Source organism: Felis catus, chromosome A2, assembly GCF_018350175.1.
Source record: "Felis catus isolate Fca126 chromosome A2, F.catus_Fca126_mat1.0, whole genome shotgun sequence".
NCBI classification, from domain to species: Eukaryota; Metazoa; Chordata; class Mammalia; order Carnivora; family Felidae; genus Felis; species Felis catus.
Window position 1 is genome coordinate 90,719,468 of NC_058369.1, and position 18,597 is coordinate 90,738,064.

The 18,597-nt window shown below is 39.1% G+C and overlaps 1 long non-coding RNA gene across 1 annotated transcript in view; it reads right to left on the minus strand.

Moving 5' to 3' along the window:
• LOC123383870 overlaps nt 1-18,597 on the minus strand; it is a 137,009-nt gene that overhangs the window by 19,860 nt on the left and 98,552 nt on the right. The window lies entirely within an intron of this gene.

The following is an 18,597-nucleotide window of genomic DNA, read 5'->3' on the forward strand; positions in this document are numbered from 1 at the left end:
ACTTGAAGTTCAAAGAAGAAAACAATTAAAAGGGGTTGCCCTGCCGAGCAGCAAGGCTGCCCACATAGCTGGTTTTTATTATAGATATTTCTGTGCCTTTGGATTTTTTAACCATTTGCATCCAATATGTTGGATTTTACAAATGTTTTCTACGATAAAAGGGAAATACATAACTAGAACATAAATAACATCAGTAGTGTGGGGGAACAGGTGTAAGTTCTGAGCAGGACTGTTGGAGCCAAACTATGGAATTCCAGAAAATCGCATCCTTCATGTATGTGCAAAGAATCACAGAATGAGGGGGAGAGAAAGCCCTTAGACTGCTTTCTGTCCAATCATACCCAGAGAATCCAGTCCCCAATAATGAATGACTTGAGCACCTTTTTAAAAGCATTCACCTACCAATTATGAGTTAGACACCTCATCCAACTTCAGAGCCACCGACAGTTAGTCAAACCTCTCAAGAACAGCCTCTCCCAGCCCCTACTGTAACGGCATTCTTTCTGGTACACTGTTTCTCTGTCAGAGTAATCCTGCTGTTCTGTAGGGACTTTTATCTCTGAAAATCACCTGTGCTTCAAAGATGAAATCAATGTGCATTATCTAGTTTGGCTAAAATTACTCTACTTATAGACTTTACAGATCTCATTCTTTAAAAAAAATAATAAACTGTATGTATGTTAGAAAACTAGAAATTTGAAAGAGAGAGAGAGAAAAAAAAAAAACAGGATAAAGGATAATGTGTTGACATTTTAGATAGCATGCCCAGGGGCCTTATTGTAAAAACTGAAGGAAGTAAAACGCTTGGGCCTGCAGGTGGGGGAAGAGAGGGAACAAAAGACCAAAGGCTCTCAGACTCTGAGATACAGTATGCTCAGTGGTCTCAAAGAGTGTTGGTGGGGGGCCTTATTTAGAGATTAGGTGTGAGATAATTTGGGGATAATGTGAAAAGACTGCTAGAAACAGATCATATAGGGTCTTGTTGGGCATAGTTAAGACTGGGTTTTTCTCCAAACAAAGGGGAAATAGTGGAGATTTTTGAGCGGAAGAATGACACATGTGTGGTCACACAAGCTACTAGGTTGACATTCTCTGAAAATGCGCAAAAGCAAAAGCTGGGAAAACAGGGCTGGTGATGAGAAAGAGATAAATTCTGGTTTTACTTTAAAGACACAGCTGATAGGGGAGAAAACGAGGAGTCAAGCAACAAATCAAAAATTTCAGAATCAAAACTGGAAGAGTCGAGTTGCCATCTACTGAGATGTGGAAGACACAAGGAGAGAAAGGTCTTGGAGGGGGGCGTGTCAGGAGGTCAGAAGGATCTGACCAGCACAAGTCTTTCTACGTAAAATGAGATCACATTCCTATTTCCACCAAAGTAAAAATCTAAGTGAATCACAACATTCTTCTCCTTTTTTGGTAGATGAAAACATGACCACTTTGAGATTGCTAGTGTTACTAGTATTTTTTAGAGCTGTTTACTCTGCCCATCTCCAGAGTGCGTCTCTTCTGTCCCAATTACGTATTGTAGGAGAATCTACCTGTAATATAGCAATCAGGCACGCAAGTAAGCAGCTCATTTATTTTGGCCCTGGGAAAATATCATTAATCAAATTTATGAATGCAATGAAATCACTTCTTCCATGTTTATTAAAAGTCATTATGAAAATGTTATCTCTGGGCTCAGCTGACAGTTTTAAACTTAATGTGGCTTTTAATCAATGGCAACAAAATCAATTATGTCACCACTGGGCACCTTAAGGAAAGCAAATTACTACCAATCAAAAAGTGTTTTCCTTTAAATTTATATTCTCAGAGATATACATTTTTAAAAAAAGGAAACTAGAACCCTAAAAGAAGAAACGAGAACCATGTTTTCCATCGAGGTAGTGCTGTGTAGTAGAAAGGCTCCTCGTGTAGGAAGGAAAAAAGCAAACTGAGTTCCAGGGTCTGCTATCCACTGGCAGTGTGATCTTTTAAAAAGTCACCAGGGTTTATTGAGCAACAGATATTCACTCTGTAAGTGCCTTATTATAGCTTCACGATAACATACAAATGTAACAGGGTATTAATCTTATAAATTACATTTAAATGTTTTCACAGACACAGGTCATTACTTGCATTGTTATCACAGAACCTATCCCTTTATTGACTCATTCACATATTATTGCTTGCTTCGTGCCAATCAAACCTTGAAAAGATCTTCATTAGCTTGGGAAATTCAGGTATGTTATCAAGACAGACGAATGGATAGGTGAATGGACAGAGATACGAATCAAACAAATGATAGTGTGGACTAAAACTGCTTTATAAATTTAAAGTGCTATTCCAGTGTTGATATTGAGTATTCAAGTGAAGCATCCGTCTGCCTTCATAATGTATGTTTACTTCTCCACAATAATGGGAGACAACAGATTTTAGATTTTAAAGGTGTCTTGACAATGTATTAGTTAAATTAACCCCAAGCTACACGGCCATTCTACGAGAAAAATTAATATGCTTGTCTATTTCCCATCCCAAATTATATCCAGCTGTAGACCTCAGTACTTACCCTGACAGCATAAACAATATGATTAAATGACAACATTAAGATTCTCCAACTCTAAAATAGAAATAAAGGTATGCCCACCCCAATCTAAATATAACCCTCATTAGGAAGAAATTACAGTAAAAACAAAAATAAAAATTGTCTTATAATTCACAGTCAAAACATTTAAATCTTACTATCCTTATGAGTTAAAATCACTAAGAAATTAATCGTCTAAAATTAACCTTCCTCAATTTCTTATTCCACCCAAGCTCAACAGTTTGAATTCTTGATGCTAGGGAGAAGCAGCTTTTAGCAGCTCTAGCCCTGATGATTCTTTTGAAAATTCAAGAATGAATACATTTATTACTAAGTCTCTCATGAGATGTATTTTTAAAAGGCCTTAAAATAGGACATATAAGATTATCACAAGATTTGCCCGTATCCCATGAAATTTAGAAAAAAAATATATATTACCCTGCTCCTAAAATTTATCACCGACAAAATTATGCTTCCAAATATAATACTCGATAATGCCAAATATTACGGTAGAGCCTCAGTGATATCTGAGAGAAGGAATGTGGATAGAGAGAATCTTGATGTCAGACTGGCCAAGGTGCTATTCAGTCCTTGAGAGACGCTCAGACTCCACAACCTGTGAGAGTAAACTCAATTCCACAAAAGGGGTAATGATAGCAGGGAGTAGGGGGGAAATCATCCAAGTATGCCATTGCCATCTTCAAATTGTTTTTTCTGTATATTTTTGCAATGTTTGGAAAATTTCAACAGTAGTGGGCTCAGACATTTTAGGGCTTTTTCTTCCCATCCAATATACTCAAACCTTCCTAACTTTCATTCTTCCTTTGAGCTTTATGTTGCTTGCACCCCAGTGTTAAACTGTCAACACTGTTTAATGACTTGTAATGGATATTCTCATCCCTATGTGTCATTAGCTGTTTCTACTGCCTCTTCTTATAGAACAGTTAGTTTTTAAATCTGCCTCTTAAGACAGGATTCTTCTTCCCAAAGTTGATTCAAATGAATAATCATTATCACGGACTTTGTATTAAGTTTGCTATTAATATTCATGCCCTGTTCTTGGTAGCCAAGGGAGGACCAGTAGAGCTTCTCAAAGCACTGTCATTTACCTCACATCTGTTAGAGTGGCTAGATCAAGAAGCCACGCAATAACAGGTGTTGGTGAGGATGTGGAGCAAGGGGAACCCTTGTGCACCATCGCAGGGAATGTAAATGGATACAGCCACTATCAAAAACAGTATGCAGGTTCCTCAATATATAATCCAGCAATTCCACTGCTGGGTATTTATTCAAAGAAAATGAAAGCACTAATTCAAAAAACAAAACCAAAAACATCTGTACCCCCATGTTCGCTGCAGCATTATTGACAAGAGTCAAAATATGGAAACAATCTAAGTGTCCATAGGTAGGTGAATGGATAGAGAAGATGTGACAGATAGATGATAGTTTAGATAGATAATAGATACATACATACATAGAAAGAGAGAGAGAGAGAGAGAGACAGAGAGAGAGAGAGAGAGAGAGAGAGAGAGAGAGAGAGAGAAAGAAAGAAAGAAAGAAAGAAAGAAAGAAAGAAAGAAAGAAAGAAAGAAAGAAAGAAAGAAAAATGATAGATAGATAGATAGATAGAACAGGACACAGAACACCTATTTAAAAAAGAATGGATTCTTGCCATTTATGACAACATGAGTGGACCTTGAGGGCATTATGCTAAGTGAAATAAATGAGTCAGGCAAAGGAAAATATTATATGATATCACTTGTATGTGGAATACAAAACAAAAACAAAAACAAAAACAAAACAAACTCGGACAGGCTGATAGTTCCCAGAGGGTAGGGGTTTGAAGGTCATCAAAAGATACAAACTTTCAGTTATAAAATAAATAAGTCATGGGGTGGTAATAACAGACAGCATGGTAACTATATGTTAATAAGACTATACTGCATTTTGGAAAGTTGCTAAGGGAGTAGATCTTAAAAGTCCTCATCACAAGAAAACAAATGTGTAACTATGTATGGAGATGGATGGTATAACCAGGCTTATTGTGGTGATCATTGTGCAGTGTATACAAATGTCAAATCACTACTTTATGTACCTGAAATTAATATATGTCAATTATACCTCAGTTTTAAGAAAACTGTCACGCCTAGCGTTTCCTTTTGCGATGGCCCAAAGCCTCATCTGACATTCTAACAATTCAATTTTTCAGTAAATTATTTTTTATTCCAGAGGAGTTTTAAATTAAAGTTGCAAAGCTAGTCTAGAGTTTCCACATACTACATGCATTCCCCTATTATTAACCTCTTCCAACAGTATGGTACCTTTTTCAAATAAAATTAACCAATATGAGTACATTATCTAAAGTCCACGCCTCATTCAAATGTCTTGAGTTGTTACCTCACGTCATTTTTTCCGTTTCACGCCCCCATACAGGAAACCACATTACGTTTAGTCTCATGTGTCTTCGGGCTCCTTTCGCCAGTGACAGTTTCTGACTTTCCTGGTTTTCGATGACCTTGGCTGTCTTAAGGAGTACTAGTCACAATTCAATTGCTTAAGGTGGTTTCCTTCTCTGTTTAATGGACTAGTAGTGTCTGCTGAATTTAAGGGGCTTTTCCCCATTTGCTTTCGTTGTAACTTTAGTCAATTAGCTTATTTTTCTACTACACTTGTGTAGATTGTATTGTCTGGACCTTCATACATTGAGGGAGATAAAATCAGCAAGCCTGGGTCTCCCCAAAATATTTTGTCCATTTTCTCTTCTTTTGTTGCCCTAACACTTAGAACCCCTCTCGTTAGACTGGCGTAGAGACAAGGCTCTGTGTGTTGTTTGTCTCCGATTTGTTGTGCCTTCCTGTAGAATACAAATTCCAAAAATTTCTCAAGGATATTCCCTCAGGAAAATGGGAATACCTGACGGTTCCCTTGCAGTTACTCACCTACTAATAGTTTGAGTATTTTGCACTAATCTACCTAATTTCTACTATTAAATGTGCCCCAAATTCCTTATAACCAAATGGCATAATCGCCCTAAATTTTCAAGTAACTTTACTCAGTTATTCTTACAAATGATACTCTCTCTTCATCGTTAAAAAGGAATCTTCTATAGCGCCATTAGGCTTAAGTTCAACACTTTTTCCTTTGTATCTGACGCTCCTGGCCTTCGAGGTCTCATTTTCCTCTTCAGATCCACCTCGTCTGACGGCTAAAATATCAACTTTTCTAATAATCAACTCCCTTTCTCCACCTTACTTAGCCAGCCTTTCTTCATTTTAAATGATTCCAGTTGCTTTTAATTGCCTAAAAAAAGTTTGACTTCCAGAGTTAAAAGATACAACTCCTTTTAATTGCCTTCTTAGACTGTAGGTTTACAACAACCTAACTTTTAAGCTATATCTTTACCTTATCCCAACAGGATAACGTATCCTGTGCATAAAAAGGGCTTCCATCTATTTTTAGCTATTCATTCATAAAAATCCACCACACTTCTCTGGAAAAACCTATAATTGGGATCTGTGAAATCGAGATCTACAGTGAAAGTTTATTCAGTTAACAAATCTCAAGCCAGGTGAAACCACCTAACTTATTCTTTTCAAACTTTTCTTTCTTGGCCTTCAAGACAGGTGATGTGACATAAAAATGAACAGAACAGGAGTCAGCAGGTGCCTACGCGACCATGGCACAAATGGTACAAAGCAAGAACCCTACTGGGGTCCCATAGAATATGCAAAACCCAGCTGCCTTGCCCTTCAACGGCAATAAATATTGTTATTCCTTCCAAGGTCAAAAAGGACTAATCTCAACTCCATCTCACCTGAAATACCAGGCTGAGCTGTGCCTATAAATCTCAAGGTCTTGCCATCACAGTCTTACCTAAAGGCATCTATATCCAGGAACGCAGAGGTCACCTGTGTAGCTAAAGTTTGTCTAAAGACACAGGCGCTTGCAGTCTAGCCTGAATAAAAACTGTCACTTTCTTGGGACAAAGTTATTAGATGCTTCAGTGACCCATCAAAGTCAAAATCCCACCTGGCCAATTTACGAAAGCCTGAGGCCTAATGCCACCCGCCCAGGGTGAATGAGCTAAAAACCAATGATAAAATTATAAAAAGGAGCCATATGGCATGCTATAGAGAGTTACCACCTACTGAAGTCAAAATACCGTGACTCCCACCTCTACTCATGCCTGGTAAGCTGAAGCCCAAAGCCACCCTCTCGGATCATTTAGGGCCTTGCTTTTGAAAGATGCCTCTGTCTCTACAATTCTCTTTCTTCTCAACTTCTTCTCCTTAACTATTGTCAAGGTATCTGGTCAACTGTACAAGAGTCAGGTTGTTGCAGATTTCATATACAATGATCTCCTCCCCCCTACCCATGGAAGTTCAGAACCGACTGAGAACTGATCAAAAAGTCAGAAGGACGGAGATGCTGCCTTTATTACTGAGGAAACTGTTGGGATAACAACTTGCCGGTGTAGCCATAATATGTTCCTAATACTCCACCCCACAGTGAGGCCATCCACCCTATGTTAGGGAGAAAAACAAAATACTATAGTCCATCTAATAAAAAACACCGGGCTTGTAAAGTATGCCACTATTTTATGCACCACTGACAAATGAACCCTATCATGTAGACTGGGACCTATCATTAATTGTAAGATATATACATGTATATATGTATGCATATATGTATGTATACATATATACATGTATATATGTATGTATATATATATATATGTATGTTTGTTTATTTTTGAGACAGAGAGAGACACAGCATGAGCGGGGGAGGGGCAGAGAGAGATGGAAACACAGAATCCAAAGCAGGCTCCAGGCTCTGAGCTGTCAGCACAGAGCCGGATTCAGGGGTCAAACTCGGGAACCGCGAGATCATGACCTGAGCCGAAGTCGGATGCTCGACCGACTGAGCCACCCAGTCGCCCCTCTACCAAACATTTAAAGCATGGTTAATACCTATTCTTCTCAAACTGTTCTAAAAAATAGAAATAGAAGGGTAACTTCCAAACTCATTCTATGAAGCCAGCATTACCTTGAGTCCCAAACTGGACAAAGACCCCACTATAAAGAATTACAGGCCAATATCCCTGATGAACATGAATGTATTAGCAAATCAAAATCAAAAGTACATTAGATAAAGGCCGCATCTCATGGAGTCAAACAGACCTGAGCTTTCATTTTGACCCCACTACTTACTAAGTGGCAAGCTATTTAACTCCCTTCACTTTCTTCAACTATACAAAGTAGTAATAATTCCTTCCTCTCGGGGCCGCATGAATTAGCAGGCAATGTATATATACCACTAGCATAGAGCCTGATCCACAGAAGATAGTCAAAAAATAGAAATTCTTATTTTGTACTATGGGACAATACACAATACAGATACCGTTCTCACACAGGACGAAGGCTGCTTTCCCAGTGTAGGAGTTCTTAGTACGGTTCAATAGTTAGGTCAAGTTCGCTGCCTTCTGGTCACAGGATAGAATTGTATCTCCAGCCCCCTTGTGGTTGCTGGGATTTGTTCTGCCCAGTGAGCTGTAAGTAGAATTTATACACGTCTGTCCCTAGACAGAGCATTTAAGTGTTGTTGTGAGACCCTCTAGATCTTTCTTTTTCTTTCCCCAAACTGGCAATGCTCCACATAGTAGTCACTCCATCAGCATGGGCCCCAAAGTAAACATGACATAAAACAGAACTCCTAGTCAACCCTAAAACAACCTATAGCATGAATGTTGGCTTCAACCCATGAGATCTGGGGATTATTGTTACTATTGCATAATTGAGTCAATCCTGACAAGTACCCCTAGTTCATCTCATCTCTAAGAATCACATGTTTTTATAATTACATTATCACAAAATCGACTTTTATATGTCCTATATCATCTTTTTATGGTTATAATGAAGCGGGTAGTTGGCAAGACTGCTGAAGTTCATTCATTCAACAAATAGGTTCCAGGCACTGGACTGGGATCCAGTCGAAGAACACTGAACAAGGAGACACGGCAGTTTCCTCATAGTTTTCCTCATACTTTACTATGAAGTTGATTGGATCATGCAGGCAGGAAGAGATCATGGATATTAACCAAAAAATGTTCCTAAGATTTTGGCTTCATTATTTAATTTTAGATCAGGCAGCAATCTATTACCACCATACTCCCAGTCGTTATATTCACAGTGGGTTTACAGCCCATTGATTTCCAAGGCGTCCAAAACTCTCAGTAATAGCATCACTCCTTAAAAATGAAAATTAACTGGGAGAGGTAATCATTACCTCATTAAGTCTTTAGTAGGGATGAGTTCACTATTTTTTTATATATTACAAAACTACTGGAGATTATAGTCCTGTGGAAAAATTAAACTCAGCATATCAGAATTGTGAGGGGGAATAAAGGTAAGGCTATAAGAAATAACCTCAATATATAGAGTACCATCCAGTCAATATGGAGTAATGAAAGGCAGGGCAGGGTATTGGAATACATACTGGATTAAAAATCAATTCACTTGATTGAATTTCTGGCTTTATTATTCATGGGCTGTATGACCTAGAACAAGTCACTTGACTTTTCTTAGCCTTAGAAGCCTCATCCAGAAAATGTGGACAATAGGATTTTTTTTTAGCTCCAAAGGTTGTGGTAAAAACTAGAAGTGAAAGCATTTTGAACCCCTGGAAGTGTTTTATTCAAAGGAAAAGTGTTCATAAAGTAAATATGGAGAGACCTGAGGAAGGCTTCATGGACTTCACAGATTTACCACAGCTGTTTCTGCAGGAGGGCATGTACTGGGGGAGGTCAGCAGCTCTTATCCTGTAATAATGTGACAAGACTATGGAATGTTGTACTTTACTCGAATGCTTCACCTTCTCTGTAAACTAGCAGGGATACAAGCTGCTCCCAGAATAAAGTCGCTCTTATTCACCTGCATTCCAGTATCCTCCTTCAGGGGAAGAAAAAGGAATTGAGTTACAGCGGACAACAAAATTCTGAATAGTTTTAGGTATTCCTTAAGAGAATGACAACGAACATCACCTGACATTGGTTTTGGGCAGAAAAAAAGTTTGAAAAGCGCTGGCTTAGCTGAGTTCACAGTGAGCCTCCCATCCTTTTTATTTTTTAAGATTTATTTAAAATTTATTTGTTTATTTTGAGAGAGAGAGAGAGAGAGAGAGAGAGAGAGAGAGAGAGAGAGAGAGAGAGGAGACAACAAGGGGGGGGGAGGAGCAGAGAGAGGGAGAGAGACAGAATCCCAAGCCAGCTCAGCTCAGCAAGCCCCATGTGGGGCTAGAACTCACAACCCCATGAGATCATGACCTGAGCCGAAATAAAGAGATGCTTAACCAACTGAGCCACACAGGTGTCCTGAGCCTTCCATTGTTCTAATTAAGCAATTTTCTAATCTATACATGTTCCTCAAACATCAGTTTAGGAAACCACGCCCTTGGACTCGGTACCCAAAAGCCACTGTATTCCTGGAGGAGTGAACTAAGGAATCAAACACTTCACTTGCACAGAAAAAAGGATTCGCACTTTCTTCTCTGCAAACCTTAGGTAGAGAAAAACCACCCCCTATCATATTCTAACCATTCCAATGAATAAGAGCACATTTATTCTACAACTTTTAGAATCAAAATAATCACGCTTTAGGAAAAATAGTGAATCATCAAAGTAAAGATTGGTGAGTACCGCATAATTTTAATAAACACTTCCCTGAGAACTTTAATCCAACACTTCTTTTCAGTCTGAGATATTCTAATTCGAGCCGAGTGGAATTTTTCCAATTTGCATATGCTACTACTGATTTGACACTACATCTAATTGAATTATCATGCCCTCCATGACTGAACCTCCACTATCCCATTAAACCAGAGAAGAGAGACAACTGCCTAGTTAAGGTTTTGACTCAATTGCTAAGATAATTCAAGTAAAACATGCTTTCTCTGAGAGAAAAAAAAAACTTTACTGAAATCCTGAATTTATTTTATTAAATTCTGCCCTAGAAATGAGGGCAAATCTCAACATTTCACATTTACATTTGTGTGGTATTTCCACCAAGAATCTTTCCTCTCTTGGGGCAGGGGTATGGCTCTATCATTTAAGCATCCACCTCTTGATTTTGGCTTGGGTCATGATCTCAGAGTCCTGAGAGCTTAGGATTTTCTCTTTCCCTCTCTCTCTCCCCCATGCATGTGCATGTCCCTCCCCCATGCACACACAGTCTATTAAGTAAACAGATACATACATGCATACATACATACATAGAAAAAAAAGAATCTTTCCTCTCTTAAGGTGTCCTCACACCAGATCAATCTAGCAAAAACCTGTTTTTCTTGGTGAAGGGACCTTCATTTTCCTTATAAAGAAGGATTCCTTACAGATACCTTGCCTTTTATACTAAAAAGTGGATCCATTTATGAACCTGGAGAACTTATTAAATATCGTTAAAATATATGAAAGATTAAAAAAGGAAATGTTATTGGGGATCAAAGTTTTTTTGTTTGCTTGCTTTTTTTTGTAATGAAAAAAAATTTACCAAGTAGCAAGACAAAATAAATTTAAAAAGCAGAATATTGTGAATTAGACTAAGATAACCTGAGATACAATACTGAGAGCTTATGACATCTCCCACTGTCTTAAGGGATACGGTGGGAATATCCCTAAAAATAAAGCTCCATACTGATTGAAGGCATTTTTCTGGTTATATGCTCCCCAACACCAAGAGCTATATTGAACTAATCTATCTTGCACACCCAGCATACAGCACACTGTCCGGCACAGAATAGGCCCTCAATAAATATTTATTAGGAAATGAATCCCCAGACCAGAACCACCAGAGGTATCTCATTGTGCAATATTTATACTTTGGGAGTTAACACTTACATTTTTTTATGTATTTAAAACATGTTTAATATTCAGTGAACATTCTTCTAAAAAGCTCTAATGGCAAAATGCATTTGGAAATTGTACACATACCCATCAATACAGGTAGTCTGCACAGTGATTTAGGATTTCTTCAAGAAGACACACACTTTTAGCCCCTAAGAATCTTAAATGATATACATTGCTTTCAGATGAAGAATGTGCCAGGTGTTAATGTAATTGAGAACAGGTATCATAGTTAGTTGACCTTGGCCCAAAAGTTCATTTGGCCACAGCTTATATAAGACCAAGGATTGAATGCCTCAAGAGCCAACTACAAACATTTTCCCTTCCATAGAAGATCCACTCCTGCCACCACACTTTTGAGTCAGAAACTTAATGAAAGGCCAGAACGCTATCTCCAGTCTAGAAAAAGTTTAAGAAGGAAACACCAAGATTACTCCCTGAGCCACATACTGTTGGCTGACTGACCCAACTGTCAATCCCATTTACCCTCTTTCTTGATGCTTACATGAAAGAGGCTGGAAAAGCTAATGACACACTTTTCCAACATAGTTTGTAGCTAGAGACAGTGAAACGAACAGGTCTGGCCGGTTAGATCTAAATGATATCATGGCACGTAGTCAGGAGAAGGATTGTGCATTCTTGATACATGGGGCACACATATCTTACACTGCTGCTTATCCCTGTGTCCTGAGTGAATGATGTGATAGCTGGAGCAGGAGCAACAATATTGCAACATGAAGGAAAAGACAAAAATGCTTAGTCTTGATATGTGTACATAAACAAACTGGAAAACCACTGTTTATTTAAGCCATAGTTAGTTGGACTATGTGTCATTTGCCACCAAAAAGCATTTCTAACTAATATGCTCCTTCTCACACATGAATGTTTCAAAGTTTACTCTTGGAGCGGAGTACTAATGGAATAGCAGCCTCTTGACTTGTTTATTATATTCAAAAGTCACTTGAGCTCAGGGTTTTTATCGTAACAACATATAGTGACCTCTTCCACTAGGTCATTCTTCCTAAAGGGACTCTCTTAAATATGCCATCATAATGTATTTTTAATGATTTGTTGACATTTCTGCTCGCCATTATCAGAAGAGAAATTTCAGGGCCCCATCTTATCTCCTTGGTATCCTGGGTATTTGGCATAATGTTTGGCATGTGAGAGTTTCCAATGAATGTTACTTGAATAGATCCAAGCATCCACGCATACATTCATATACAACTGATTGGGCCTTGCTCGGATCTAAATGGCTGACTTCAGATTGACTCCATCAGAATGCCGGCACTTCAAGGGGTAAAACTTGATGTGAAATCTCAGGAAGAAAACAAGCAACCTAAGATTGAAATAAATAACATCAACAGATGTTATCTTTAAAATATATAATATAGGAGTGCCTGGGTGGCTCAGTTGGTTAAGTGTCCAACTCTTGATTTCAGGTCAGTTCATGATCTCACGGTTGGTGCGGTGGAACCCCGTGTTGGGCTCTGTGCCAACAGTGTGGAGCCTGCTTGGGATTCTCTTCTCCTCCCTCTCCCTCTCGCCCTCTCCTGTTTGTGCTCTCTCTCTCTCTCCCTCCCTCTCTCTCTCAAAATAAACAAACGTAAAAAAATAATAAAATAAAATACAGAATATAAATCTTTGCAAAATCTCAGAAAAAAATTCGTAGGTGGAAACGCAAACCAGTGACATAATTTCCCTTCTTCTGAACTCCTTTACTGTTTGTGCATGCATCATTCATTTCTCCCTTTTTCTTTTTTTGATTTTTTTAATGTTTATTTATTTTGAGAGAGAGAGAAAAAGAGAGCAAGCAGAGGAGGGGCAGAGACAGAGAGAGGGAGAGAGAGAGAATCTACAGCAGCCTCCAGGCTGTCAGCACAGAGCCCAACTTGGGGCTCAACCCCAAGAACCTTGAGATCATGACCTGAGCTGAAACCCAAAGTCAGGTGCTTAATAGACTGAGCCACCCAGGTGCCCCCTGCATCATTTATTTCAACTGGGGTCACAAATCTAGTGTAACAGCTCTGATTCGCCCACAGATTATCTCCAAGCAGGGGCAGTGCCAAAAGCCTTTAACTCCCCTTTTAATGCTTATAGCCTTCATCAGGTCCTATTATCCCCACTCCCCCCCCCCAAAATACTTTTAAAAGACCTATAACTAAAACAGTTTGCTTATAGGAAAATACTGAATTGAGACAAAACCCTGAGGAATATCCCCCACTCATTTAATCTTCCATTCATCAGATGCCTAGGTTGCTCAGCAACATGTCAGTCAGTTTTAGGCCCTTGAGACAGGTAAGTAACAGCACAAATGCCCATTCCCCTCAAAGAGTAGGCGAACCAGAGTAACAAGTAATGAACTAGATTAATTACTTAAAACTCCTCCTATATAGAAACTGGGGGACACATGCTATATGCAGAACTCAGTTTACCCAACTATAAAAATGTAAGTCCACAGGATCTTTTAATCTTTAAAGGTTAATTTATTCCCTCAAAAAAATGTCTATTGACCAATTTTTTCCTTCCAGTCCCCACACCTATGCACACACACATTGTTTCCATAAGTACTGTGATACAATGATAAATGTCACATCCATAGTGCCTGCCCTCATGAAACTTCCAGCCTAATGAGAAACACAAATACTTGAATTTCTTGTGATGAGTATTTCCAAAGAATCTACCAACTTCATTAATATTTATTTAATGATTGAAAGTCTTAAAATCTTTTTAAAAAGATACTTGTGGGCGACAGCTATTTTAATATTTGAACATTGAGGTTTAGAACCAACCTTAATCAGGGGCACCTAAGTGGCTCAGTCGGTTAAGCGGCCAACTTAGGCTCGGGCCATGCTCTCATGGTCTGTGAGTTCGAGCCCCATGTCAGGCTCTGTGCTGACGGCTCAGAGCCTGGAGCCTGATTCAGATTCTGTGTGTCTCTCTCTCTGTCCCTCCTCTATTCACACTCTGTCTCTTTCTCTCTCTCTCTCTCTTAATAAAAAATAAACATTAAAAAAAATTTAGAACCAACCTTAATCAGCCGTTAATTGTACAATATACAAGACAATACACATAGTAAATATTAAAGGGCTATCGTTTTTTCTTTGTGAGAATTGGGGGAAATATGCAAAAGAATCCAAGGTACTGATCAGAACATTTATATACTGAACAAGTGAGGCTCATAAAACACCACAAAGACAACTGTGTTTTTTTTCTCCTCACTGCTCCTGGATGTTGCCTACGGGGCTTTTCTTCTCTCTCCCCTTGGACATTGTTCAAGGCTGGTACCTTGACTTTCAGATTGTTCGCAGATAAAAATTCCTCCCTCCACGTTAGTACAAAAGAAAACAAAACAGACTCGTGTGGAATTGGGTTCAAGGCAGAGTAATAATCAAAATTCCAAAGTCATCTGAGTTAAAGCTTTTCCCTTCCCCCATCTGGGGAAGGCAGCAGGGGGCAGCCAGGGATGGAACCTTGAAGGGCCCTTCTCCCCAGTCAGCCAACTTCTCATCCTCATCTTCCCTGCAAGCAGGAGATGGAGTTTCCCATCCCTCTGAGTTCAAAAGGTCTGAGACAGGAGGTATGAGGGGACGAGAAAAGTCCCATTTGACCAGTACAGATCTGTCATTGCTTTTTTGTGCTTTGCAGGTATTCAAAGTGGACTTCTCTAAGCCCGATTTCGCCAGTTATTTGAAGACCCTCGGGCTCTGGGAAATCTCTCATTGCACAATCTGACCTGATTCTGGTGAGGCTTTCATGTCTGGACACGTACACCCTACTGGAGGCCCCTCACCTTCCAACCTCTCCAACGTCCTCCCACACCCAGACTGGTGAATTACAAAAAGGCAGCCTCCTACCCCTGCGGGGTCCATGCAGCCTCGCACCCAAGCACTGGTGAGTACCTGAGTACCGGATGGCTGTGTGCAGCACGCCTCCCGCACAGTTGCCTTACCGCAGCCCCGTGTCCCCCACAGACCATCTACTGAGGATTCCAAGTTTTTCCTCCAAGCTTTTCTGCTGAGGACCTAAGAAAACACATCCACTACTCTGTGTTCACTGTCCCCCCATACAACGCATAGAAAACCAGCCCCTTATACTTGTCATAGATGGGAATGCAACTCCCCACCAAGTTCAGCCTTCTTTTCTTTGGGCCTCTGGGAGACAGATCTACACACAGCCTTTTGCAATTTGTTTTTTTCTGCTGTGAAATGCAAGGCAGGCTCCTACATCACCCTCGTTCCAGGGGACGCAGCAGTGGCTTCCCCAGCAGCACCCTGCAGGAGGGTTGAAGTGAGGGAAAGCACATACCCCCAATCCTCTTACCTGCGTATTTAGAGCATGCCAAAGACTCTCTAAACTCCAATTTCCTACCTCTCTCAGCTTCTTGGACTTCAACTCTTTCATGACACGTGTGGTTGAAAGATACAGGTGGTCTGGCAAGTCTTGCTTAGGAATATGGAGAAGTCGACACCTCTTGCCTTGTACCTTCAATCAAAATTAAGACGAGGATATTTTCTTTTTTTTTAATGTGTATTTGTTTTGAGAGAGAGAGAGAAAGGGGGAGAGTGGGGGAGGGGCACGGAGAGATGAAGAGACAGAATTCCAAGCAGGTCCACAAAGCTTGAGGTGGGGCTCAATATCACAATCCAAGAGATCGTGACCTGAGCCGAAATCAACAGTTGGAAGCTTAACCGATGAAGGAGCCACCCAGGCGCCCCATAAAATATTTTCATTTTTATACTGTGCAACAGTAATTAGAATCAGAATTTCCCGATGGTCCAAGGGGAAACATATTTTAAAAGAAGTGAAAAATAAATGAGGCTTATGTTTAAGCAAATTAAATATAAATTTTACTTTTTTTACATGTATATTATGTATTTACAGAGACACGTATTGGACTCCTGGAATTGATTGGTCCTCTCCTGGAAAAAGAGTTATACAGAGGAATTTAATAGTCACGTGGCTGATGAAGCAAGGGAAGGCTGAAACAAGAGCTTTCAGCCAGATGAATAGAGGGTACGGGTAGCCACATAATTTAATGCCCAAACCTGACACTTTTGAAAAATAAAGTAAGCTCTGTGAATGCAACCCAGACAAGGGACGTAAAGCAGAACTGTCCCAAACTGAACACCTAATGACTCTACATATGATCAAAATAACTGCACTCTGCTGACTGACTGGTAGTGAGAAACAGGCAATGAAATTGATTTCTAGATTGAGCCAATGGAGATTAGCTCCAAAGGGAATTCTAATGAGAGTGAACTCTGGATCCGAATGGAAACATGGAAGACATTTTATTTGTAATTAATGATGACAGCACATCAACTTTCAATGTGATTTCTGAATGAAAGATGGTATACTGTACAGGCCATATTAAAAAGGCATTATAACAGCAGCCAGGGCATTAACTATAAAGGGTTCTAAGAAGAAATATCATGATTAATCATTCAAATAAATATAGATGGATTAGCAAAAATTAATCAAACTAATATGAAATATGAAGGAGAAAGAGTGATCTAGATGTCTAAACGTGTACTTGTCTTGAAGAGGTATATCAGAGGTACTTAAAAGAGGGGACTAGAATTGTTTAGAAACTGGAGCCCAGACAGAATACTTGAGGGAGGGTGGGGCGAAAGGGAAAGGTCATTTCCTAATTTACATGCCTTTTAACCAGAGGTTGTTATTTAGCCCTATCCCTTGAGGCTTTTAAAGGGAACTTGAAAACATGCACGAGCACCCAGACACACAACACACACACACACACACACACACACACACACACACACACACAAACACGCACACCTCAACAACTAAACATTAAGAGTTAAAGCTATGTTCTCTCAGTCAATGACAAATTTAAATTAAATTAAAAAGAAAGAATCAAGGCACAATACTAATTGCTGTGAATTAAATATTACCTATGGCTCAACAATTAAAATACCACTGGTTAATGAGAAACTGGAAACTAATAGTCATAGCTAATACTAGCATACTACCTACATGGTACTAATTAATCCTCAAAATAGCTTCGAGATGAACAATTACTATTCCCATTTTATAGATGATTAAACCGAGCCAAAGCGAGGTTGAGAACCTTGCCCAAGGTCACACAGCTAGCTAGGAAGGGATGGTAATTAGGATTCAAATTCAGGTAATATGCTTTCACCAGGCTGTAAAGTCCTTATGTTCATCATTTCTGTGTGTGTTTGGCAGGGGGAAGAGAGAAAAGTGTCCCATAAGGCCAGATCCGATAACAGATTAATAATTTGCTTCAGCATTGCAGTCTCTGCACGTCACCAACACTAGTATGTTAAGTAGCCTAGGTGAGGCTATGGCCTAGTAGTTCAGCTTATACATCAGTGCTTTCTTTTGTGCAAACACAGCTACTTTTATTTTTAATGAATGAAAACATCAGATCCCTTCTTTTGCTCCCAATCTCAGCTGATTCTGAAAGTCTTCGCAAGGCAAAAAAAAAAAAAAAAAAAAAAAAGGTAGCCTGTGGAATATTCTGGAAGGAACCAAAAGCTGCCAACATGGCTTCATGCATATCTGAAGCATTGCAGTGTATATAGATCTTTATCCTCTCCATTGTCCTGTCACTGTTCCTTAATGCACACTTGCCTATTGAATAGACATTGTGAAAAATCTCTCGTACAAAAGTCTATGGGTTTGTGGTACACGTTAGGTAATAGCAATGAAATGCAAAGAAAGAATTATTTTGCTATTATTTGGTATTGCTGTTGCATTCCAGAGAGAATGATTTTGGAAAAGGAACTTTTAGCATTTTTAGAGCTTCACTGCTTAATAACATATTAATTTTTAATATGTTCAAGTTTCTAGTTTTAGTGGTGTTCACAATGGAATATATAAGCACATGTGTCTTTTAAATATTGTTGGCTCTCTAAAAGAATCAGTACTAAAATTATATCTGTAGTTTAAATGCCCTGACTAGGTTACAAAGGAAGGCAGTTGTTAAACAACTTAACATTAAATATTAAAGAATAAATGTAACATTGAAGCATTAAGTTTAATTGCCTTCGGCTACATATAACTCAGTCCTTGTTAACACAAAGTTAGTGTTATCAGGGGCGGGGGAAGATTATGAGAGTGAAGTTTCCATTCTGAAATTAAACACAAT